We start from the raw sequence: 10,592 nt of genomic DNA, 5'->3' as shown, positions 1-10,592 counted from the left end.
GAGGCCGGCTAGTCTCACCAGGGGCCAGGCGAGTCTCTCCAGGGGCCGGGCGAGTCTCTTCAGAGGCCGGGCGAGTCTCTCCAGGGGACAGGCGAGTCTCTCCAGAGGCCGGGTGAGTCTCTCCAGTGGCCGGGCGAGTCTTCACAGATGCCGGGCGAATCTCTACAGATGCCGAGCGAGTCTCTCCAGAGGCTGGGCGTATCTCTACAAAGGCCGGGCGAGTCTCTCCAGAGGCCGGGCGAGTCTCTCTCCAGGGGACGGGCGAGTCTCTCCAGAGGCCAGGCGAGTCTCTCCAGGGGCCGGGCGAGTCTCTCCAGAGGCCGAGAGAGTCTTTCCAGAGGCCGGGCGAGTCTCTCCAGAGGCCAGGCGAGTCTTACCAGAGGCAGGGCGAGTCTCTCCAGAGGCCGGGCGAGTCTCTCCAGAGGCCGAGAGAGTCTTCCCAGAGGCCGGGCGAGTCTCTCCAGAGGCCAGGCGAGTCTTCCCAGGGGCCGGGCGAGTCTCTCCAGAGCCCGGGCGAGTCTTTCCAGGGGCCAGGCGAGTTTCTCCAGAGGCCAGGCGAGTCTCTCCAGGGGCCGGGCGAGTCTCTCCAGGGGCCGGGCGAGTCTCTCTAGAGGCAGGGCGAGTCTCCCCAGGAGCCGGGCTAATCTCTCCGGAGGCCGGGCGAATCTCTATAGAGGCCGGGCGAGTCTCTCCAGAGGCCGGGCGAATCTCTACAGAGGTCGGGTGAGTCTCCCTAGTGGCCAGGCGATTCTCTTTAAAGAGGCCGGGCGAGTATCTACAGAGGCCGAGCGAGTCTCTCCGGAGGCAGGGCGAATCTCTCCAGAGGCCGGGCGAGTCAATCCAGAGGCCCGACGAGTCTCTCCAGAGGCTGGGCGAGTCTCACCAGGGGCCAGGCGAGTCTCTCCAGGGGCCGGGCGAGTCTCTTCAGAGGCCGGGCGAGTCTCTCCAGGGGCCGGGCGAGTCTCACCAGGGGCCAGGCGAGTCTCTCCAGGGGCCGGGCGAGTCTCTTCAGAGGCCGGGCGAGTTTCTCAAGAGGACGGGCGAGTCTCTCCAGAGGCTGGGCGAGTATCCCCAGTGGCCGGGCAAGTCTCCCCAGTGGTCGGTCGAGTCTTTCCAGAGGCCAGGCGAGTCTCTCCGGAGGCCAGGCGAATCTCTGCAAAGATCTGGCTAGTGTCTAAAGAGGCCGGGCGAGTCTCTACAGAGGCCAGGCGAGTCTCTCCATAGGCCAGGCGAGTCTCTCCAGGGGCCGGACGAGTCTCTCCAGGGGCCGGGCGAGTCTCTCCAGAGGCCGGGCTAGCCGCTCCAGGGGCAGGTCGAGTCTTTCCAGATGCAGGGCGAGTCTCTCCAGGGGCCTGGTCGAGTCTCTCCAGGGGCCGGGAGAGTCTCTTTAGAGACCAGGCGAGTCTCTCCAGAGGCCGGGCGAGTTTCTCCAGGGGTCGGGCGAGTCTTTCCAGGGGCCGGGCGAGTCTCTTCAGAGGCCGGGCGAGTCTCTCCAGGGGCCGGGTGAGTCTCTCCAGAGGCAGGGCGAGTCTCTCCAGGAGCCAGGCGAGTCTCTCCAGAGGCCGGGCGAATCTCTATAGAGGCCGTGCAAGTCTCTCCAGAGGCCGGGCGAATCTCTACAGAGGTCACCTGGTGGCCTTAACTTTTTTAACCCTTATCCTAACTACTATGGAGAGATCCTTGGAGTTCCCCACAAAATTATCTGTCGCCTCACCCAAAAAACAAGGAAGATAGGTGTAACTGTCTCCCGTCTCCTAAAAATCCTGACTCGGGAAACCCTATCTTCCAAACTACGCCTCCCGTCTCCAATCACCTGACTCAGGAGACTCGCCATTTACCTCGAGTCACCAACCTCCCGACCCCGAGGCTATCTAGCCATACCCCGGCTATTAACAACCACAACTTTAGCAGGTAACCCCCTGCCAAACAAGAGGCGACAGACCCACCTACAATTTAAAACTAACCAGAGGGGGGAGGAGGTAACTCTACTAACCCCTGCCTCCCCCCTTACCCCCTCTTATATTGACTCCAAGGACCCCTCCCTAACCGCCACAGCCAGCATGGCTTGAAACCTCAAGCCTGCGCCGCCCTCCACAACAACAAGGCGCGCTCCACTCCCTCCTGAACTGCCTCTAACCACAAGTCCAAACCTATCTCATTTAAATGCACCCCATCTTGTCTCCAATAATTCCCCCTGCCAGACTCTAGGTCTATGTGTCGCACCGCGACCCCCCCATTCCTTCCCACAAAGCGAGATACTTCCCTATTAAGCTTTATTCTCGCTTTGTCTAATCCTCTTGCAGTCCGCACAAACTTCCATACCTGCCTAGGCACGATCTCTGACCAGACCACCACCATCTTCTTATGCGCCGCTAACAATCTCAGGATATCATACCTGATATCCCTCGATAGATCCCTGAAGGGCCTTTTCCCCAAATCATTCCCCCCTGCATGTATAACAACTATGTCCGGGGCCCTGTCTAAACCCACCATCCTCTCAAACTCCTCCAACACTTTGCACCACGACATCCCTCTAACTCCCATCCATCTCAGGACCGCCTCTGACCTAGGAAACCTCAACTGTCTCCCGTCCTGCCTCACACTAGCCCTCTCCGCCCCCCAATAAACATATGAGTGGCCCATAATCCACACAAGCGCCGATTGTGGACCTGAAACAAAAAGGAGAAAACAAAATTGACCAACACCCCTTGATTATCATTATACCCCCTACCCCCCTAACACTGTTACAGCAACTGGGGACGAACATACAATTTATATCTCCCAGATTGCCACCTACCGATTTTTCTAATCGACTCGCCCGACAAACCTTGCACCTGTGCCTCTGTAGCCGCCCCCACCCTAAACAAGTGTGTCCCAAATTGCGACTCATCTAAACCGAGCTCCCTCAGCGCCTTCCCAAAGATCGCTGTAAACTGGAAGCGTGACAAAAACTGGCCCCCCTCATGCTGCAATAAAGGGCCTAATCTCTTACCCGCTACCTCAGTATAGCTAACCCATGCCGACACGGGGCACATTATTGACCCGTGAACCCTACCCAATCTAATCAAATGTCCCCGCCCAGCCTGATCTGTTTTTGATCGGCGTATGACCAACTCTAAATGGTCATCAACTTTTCTAACATCCCCCCCCCTGTAAACCTCCCCCAACTGATTTACTAGGGGACACCAACTCCCCCACCCTAAATGCCCCAAAAAAATGCCAGTGAAAACGCTAACCTGAATAACGATCTTTCGAACAACGTATCGCAGAGGCCTTCCAGTACCCCCCCTAACTTTTCTAACAACTCAAACGAAACTGGTCTACGTAAGTCCACACTGCCTTTACCTTTTCTAAAACCCTTCAACGCTTGTCTCACTAGGAAATTCTTCGTTATATCCCCCACCCCCCTTAACTTACACCCAAATGCTACCCCTGCCATGAACCTGTTCGCTCGTGACACCGAAACATTATCCTGCTCTGCCTTACCCAACCAACTTAACAGCGCCCCCACTCTATCTTCCTCCGCCTCTCCTATCCCAAGCTGACCTACCCAGCCTTCCCACTCCTGCCACGCTGCTATATACGCAGCTCTAGTACCCTGAGCCAGTGACCTCTCGATTAGATGCCCCACTGCTCTCTTACCACACTCCAAAGATGAGACGGGCACGTCCTCCCTCGGTCCTCCGCCTGAGGGGCCAGGGTCCTGAATCGCTCCCACTGAAACCGAGAAAGAGCATCCGCGATTGAATTCTCAATCCCCGGCACGTGCACCGCCACTATCCAAATATTCATCTTCAATGTTTCCAATACCAGGTGGCGCAACAAATTCACCACCGGGGGTGATGAGGCGGTCAAAGCATTGATCACCTGCACCACCCCCATATTGTCACAATGGAACCTCACCTTCTTGTTCTGAAGGCGATCGCCCCAAAGCGCCACGGCCACCACTATTGGAAACAGTTCCAACAATACCAGATTCTTCGTCAAACCTTCCTCCCGCCATCTGACTGGCCATTCCCCAACACACCATTGCCCCTGGCAAAATGCCCCAAATCCCGCACTCCCTGCCGCGTCTGTAAACAACTCGTAGTCCACATTCTCACTCACTTCCGAGATTATCATGGACCTCCCATTGTATTTGTTTAAAAAGGAAGCCCAGACTGCTAGGTCCCCTTTTAAACTCCTCCCCACTCTGATGTAGTGATGCGGGGCTCGAATTCCCGCCGTGGCCGATGCCATTCTTCGACAAAATATTCGCCCCATAGGCATTATTCTGCAAGCGAAATTCAACTTGCCCAATAATGACTGAAGCCCCTTCAGCGTGACTTTCTTGACTTTCCGTGTCTTTTCTACCTCGCATTTTAAATCCCGCAACTTATCTTCCGGTAATTGACATACCATCGCCTCCGTATCAATCCAGATGCCCAAAAACTGAAGAGAAGTTGCAGGGCCCTCTGTCTTGTCGGGAGCCAAAGGCACCCCGAACCGATCCGCCACCCACTGTAACGTTCCCAGCAGAGTCGCACACATCGGCGATTCCGCTGGGCCAATACACAAAAAATCGTCAAGGTAGTGAATTACTGACTGCTGCTTTGCAGTGTCTTTCACTACCCATTCCAAGAAAGTGCTGAAGGCTTCGAAGTATGCACATGAGATTGAACATCCCATGGGCAGACACCGATCGGCGAAATACTTACCTCCCCAAAAACAACCAAGTAAGCGAATACTATCTGGAGAAACCGGCAAAAGGCGGAACGCCGACTCAATGTCGGCTTTCGCTAACAGCGCCCCCCTCCCATACCTTCTTACCCATTTTAGTGCCGCATCAAAAGATGTATAAACCACCGAACAGAGCTCAGGGTCTATACCATCGTTCACTGATGCCCCTTTCGGATAAGAAAGATGGTGTATTAACCGAAACTTATTCGGTTCCCTCTTAGGTACTACTCCCAGGGGAGACACTACGAAGTTCCGGAGGGGAGGCTCCTGAAAGGGGCCTGCCATCCGCCCTAAGCTAATTTCTTTTGCCAGTTTCTCCGAAACCACTTCCGGATTCCTCATGGCCGAGAGTAGGTTTTTTGTTGATAACGGAATCTCATGTTTTGGGGGAGGGATGTGAAACCCCCCCCGAAAACCTTCTTCCAACAATTTCGCCTTTTCCCTGTCAGGATACCTATTTAGAAACCTGACCATCTCTTCCAGCCTCACCGGCGTCCTCCCTTTTTCCACCCCCTCCTGCGGCCTTTCCTTTTCCTTTCTTAAAGCATTTTGATGCTCCTTGTGACCCGCCATTGCAGTGTGAGCAGACATGCTTAAATCTGCAGCCTGCTCCGAATTTGCATTGGCCCTCATTAAATTGCCAACACAAACCGACTCTATTACCCCCTGACTGACCCCCCTGGTTTCCCCCCTGTGAGGTTGAAGCCAGGCCTGATGGCCCGGCTCCCCCGTGAAAAGGCTGCCCAAATCGACTAGGTGCCATGACCCGAAGCCACAGACCAATATCTTTTTGGTCCCAACGGATTGACGGCCTCACCGCCTTACGTTGCCTAAACTGTTCGTCGTACCTTAACCAGGTTTGACCCCCGTAAACCCGATACGCCTCGCCTATCGAATCTAGATAACAGAAGAGGCCGGAACAGTTCTCCGGCGCCTTCTCCCCAATTACGCTGGCCAATATAGCGAACGCCTGCAACCAATTATTAAATGTTTGAGGAATTAAACGCCATCTGCGTTTTTCTTCCTCCTCCTTCTTGTATTCGGTCCTTTTGCCTTTGTCCAAATTAAATTTCTCCAAAGGCAAGAGGGAGAATATCTCTACAAATTCGTCCCGCCATATCTTCTCCCTCGTTTCCTTCTTAAGATGTGCTCCCAACGGGCCCTCGAAACACACGTATACCTCCCCTTTTGCCCTATCGTCCAACCGCACTGCTTCCCCGTCCCTTTCCGTTTGTACGGCAACCGTCACCCCTGACGCCGTTTCATCTGCCCCCCCCGAGCTGACCCCTAGAGTACTTACCCTACTGGAAGGGGTTGCCATTGAAGTACTCCATGCAGCCACCGGCGATGGCCCCACGTCCGGCCCTCCCGTTCCCCCTGCCTGGACTCCCCCAGTCGCCCCAGCGGGGAAGCCCTCCCCGCCAGACGACACACTACCCGGCGTGTTAAACGCCGTTCCAGGCAAACCGACCGACCCCATTTCCTGCCTCCGCAGGAATTCCCACATACAACCCATAAGTGCCCTCAAATCGTTATCCCCCCCATGCGCACCAGCAAAACTGACCGCACAACTACCTATACCCCCCCCTACAGGCACAGATCTAGCAATAACATTTACAGTGTTTTGTGTGGTAGACTCACCGGGCTGCGCAGGTGCTGTGGGCCCACCAGCCGCCGCTCCGTCTTCCTGGCGTCTCATCCTGGGATCCGTCCATGTCCCGCCCGATCCGTCTGATTCCTCCGCCGACTGCCGCCTCTCCGCTGCGCGCGCAGCCGCCCCGCTGGAACTCAAAAAACCGGCATTAATAAAATCCTCCGGACCAGCCTGCTGCTGTCCCCTTCTTCCGCCAAACACCTGCTCCAGCTCCCCTCCCCTGGTCCCCCGGCTAACCCTCCCGCTGGGTCCACACTGCTCCCCTCCAGCAGCTCTGGACCCTCTGCTCTGTCCTGACACGGATCCTCTCACCGAACTGGGACAAGGGCGCTCCTCTCTGCTACCCTCACCGCTGGAGTGCCCCCCCCCCTCTAACTGCTCCTGGAGCCGACTGTGCAGTCGCAGGTCCCGGCCCCCTCGCAGCCCGGGTACCTGCGCTGCACGCAGCGCCACGCCGCCGATTAGGATTCCTCCCAGCCCTGGCCCCCCCCCCCTGCCGCTGCGGGGGCTGGCCCGGCTGGAGGTTCCACAGATGGGCTCCCTGTGCGGCGCCGGCGCACAGGCGCGTGCTCGGGGCTAAGCCTCTCCGGCGCACGCGCCCGACGCGGCCTCCTCTCCCTCTCTGGAACTGCCGCCGCTCCCCCCTCTCCCTCACTTGCCAGTCTTTCGAGCCACCCGATTCCTCGCTCAGCTGCCGCTGCCCGGATCCTCTCCATCAGCGCTTCCATCTCTTCAGGCTCTTCTTGAACTGCAGTACCTCCGATCTCCACCGGGGGCAATCTTCCTGCTCAGGTCCTGTCACCAACGGTGTTTTGTGCTCCGGTCTTCTGAACAGCGATCTTCCTGCTCCGGTCTTCTCACTAACGGTCTTCTTGCTCCGATCTCCTCACCAGCGGTCTTCCTGCTCTGGTCTTCTCACCAGCGGTCTTCTTGCTCCGATCTTCTCACCAGCGGTCTTCCTGCTCAGGTCTTCAGGTAGGTCTTCTAATTTCTTCTGTCTTCACCCGATCGTCCTCTGCTTCAGGTCCTCCCGATCCTCCTCAGCTGCCACGCTTAAATTCTTATCCTGCTGTCTTTTTTCTTCGGTCTTCACTCTTCTCCCCGTCCAGGTTCCAGGTCCTTCTTCTTCCTCTGCTGCTCCCGGAATGACTCCTCCCCCTTTTCTTCCCGCTCTTTCTATCCCATAAACCTTTGCTCCCCCTCATTACACCCCCTCCCTTTTAACCTCCACCTCACCTTATTTTCATTTAAAATATTAACCCTTTCCTCCCCGTTAACCCCGTCATGATCGCCTTCACCTACGGCCTTGCGGGCCCCGGTTCCGGCCTCCCTTTACAGCAGCACACAATGTCCCTGCAGGTTGGATTACAGATGAGTGCTGCTGTATGGTGCCTTCATACCTCTAGGGCAGGATACCTACCTGATATGTATTGTCATGGGGCGCACCAAGATCTTGTCTCAGGCTTTGCTTGCAGTCCTACCATATCGCACTAAATGCAGAAGTGCAGTCAATGCAGCTTTTTACCTAAAATAGTAAAAATTGGTCAAAGCCTCATGCAGTGTATTACCTGACCCTGGAATAACATCAATGGCAATTATAAGAATAATGCTGATAATAATACAAATTCTGTATGTCTGTTTTCAGCCTTACAAAACCATAACTATAGAAGTTTACATTTATACGTAAAGCTAGATATTTTTAGAAATATCTATATTGATATATAACTATCTATTTTTATAGCTAGATATATATCTATGCAGTAAGATACATTAGATCGATGGTGACACACGCACCCGAAACAAGGACCACAGGTTGTAAGCAGCCATTTTTCCGTCAGTCTCCACTGGAGTCTCTCCCAGGCCCAAACTGAACCTACCTACCTGAATTGTAAGTACCTACCTTCTTGTTCTCTATGAAAGAACTGAGCGTACCTTTTAAAAAAATGGCGGCGGCAGCAGCAACCAATCAGATTTTGTATAGTTTATGTATAGCTACCTGCCATGCTTTCCATTGGTTTCTACAGTAACATTGCAGCGCCCTCTGTTGGTTTTACAGAAACGTGCTGCACCACCTATTGGATTTACCCAAACTTACAGCACCATAGAGATTAGCGGGTCACCTCCCAGTTCTCCATCTTTTTGCCCTATTTTTCTCTAGGGTGGTTTCAAACCGGCGGGTAAAATCGCGCCATTTTTAACCGATGCGTTGGTTATTGAAAAAAAAAGCAGATTTCGCAGCCAATGATTCCCGACGGTTCCCTTCCCTTCAGCAAGGTTTTCACTGATGTGATGTTGAGAGAGAAAATCACAGCCTGCTGTGTCCTTCTGCGCAGTGCGTTTTTTAAAATCTCCCATGTAATCCTATGGAGGCTGCGTTTTAGCGCATCACAAGGCGAAAAATATGCGCTGCAATGTTAACATTGGAAAGTCCTACCGACTTGCACGTTAAACAAAAACATGCGGTTTTTAATGTGCGCGGCAGCGATGCGATTTAATCCTCTAAAAAAAAGGATCGCTGGTGATTGTCACGGCCGTATATTGGGACAAAACTAAGCCTAAGATTTCTGGCTGGAATCGGCACACGTGACGGGGCGGAGCTACGATGACGACGCGGTGAGCAGCTCTCCGGCACGAGCGGCCCCATTCACCAGGCAGAAGACCGCACAGCGCAAGCGCGTCTAAAAAAGCAAGAAGCCAGCGAAATTAGACGGAGCCATGGAGACGGGGACGCCAGCAACGGAGCAGGTAAGTGAATAACTTCTGTATGGCTCATATTTAACCCCTTAGTGACCAAGCCTGTTTGCGCCTTAATGACCAGGCCAAATTTGGCAAATCTGACATGTGTCACTTTAACATGGAAAAACACCAGAAAGGTTTTGCATATCCAAGCGATTCTGACATTGTTTTTTCGCCACATGTTGTGCTTCATTTAGGCGGAAAAAATAGACCGATAGAAATTGTGTTTATTTATTAAAAGCGCCAAAATTGGGAAAATTTTGAAAAAAATGGTCATTTTTTCACATTTCCAACTGCAATATCTTAAATATGTGCAAACATAATATAGAAATTTTTGCTAAGATTTATATTTCCACCCGTTTACTTTATTTTGGGCGCACATTGGAAAAACTTTCGGTTTTTTTTAACTATTTAGGAGACGTACAAATTTAACATTACTTTTTAGCATTTTGAGGAACACTTTGTTTTTCTATACCAAGCCGAGATTGGAAAGGCTCATGAGTGTCAGAATAATAGATACCCCCCCAAATGACCTCATTTTAAAAACTACACCCCTTAATGTATTCACTGAGGGGTGTCATGAGTATTTTGACCCCACAGTTTTTTTTCAGGAATTAATTCAATTTAGAGGAGAAAAAGTAAAATTTCATATTTTTGCAAATCTGTTATTTTAAAGACATATTTTTTTCCTATAGTTTACATGAAAATCATGATTTACACCCCAAAATGGATACCCCTATTTCTCCCGTGTTCAGAAATATACCCATTGTGGCCCTATTGTTATATCTGAGTCCACAACGGGGCCCAAAATGAAAGGAGTAGTCAGTGTCTTTCAAAACAGAAATTTTGCTTGAAGTCCTTTTAGGCCCCATAGCACACATGTAGAGTTCTTGAGCGCCCAAAACAATAGAAACCCCCCACAAATGACCCCATTTTGAAAACTAGACCCCTTAAGGAATTTATCTAGGGGTGTACTGCATATTTTGACCCCACAGTTTTTGAATGAATTCAAACCAAGCAAAAGGAAAAAATTGTGATTTTCGTTTTTTCGGCAATTCTGTCATTTTAAAAACAGCTTTTTTTGTACAGCACACATATGAAGGAAGACTTGCACCCAAAAATGGATACCCCTGTTTGTCCCGTGTTCAGAGACATACCCATTGTGGCCCTAATCTTATGTCTGGATACACAACGGGGCCCAAAATAAAAGGAGTAATCGGTGGCTTTCAGAACATAGATTTTGCTTGAAGTCCTTTTAGGCCCCATTGCCCACTTGTAGAGTTCTTGAGCGCCCAAAACCATATAGAACCCCCACAAATGACCCCATTTTAAAAACTAGACCCCTTAACGAATTTATCTAGGGATGTACTGCATATTTTGACAGTGGCGGCGCGGTTACGTGCAGGGAGTGTGGTGGCGGCGCGGTTACGTGCAGGGAGTGTAGTGGCGGCACGGTAACATGAGGGAATTGTGGTGGCGGTGC

The sequence above is a fragment of the Eleutherodactylus coqui genome, unplaced genomic scaffold, assembly GCF_035609145.1.
Source record: "Eleutherodactylus coqui strain aEleCoq1 unplaced genomic scaffold, aEleCoq1.hap1 HAP1_SCAFFOLD_41, whole genome shotgun sequence".
NCBI classification, from domain to species: domain Eukaryota; kingdom Metazoa; phylum Chordata; class Amphibia; order Anura; family Eleutherodactylidae; genus Eleutherodactylus; species Eleutherodactylus coqui.
The sequence above is the reverse complement of the archived record's forward strand: the minus strand, read 5'-3'. Positions refer to the sequence as shown.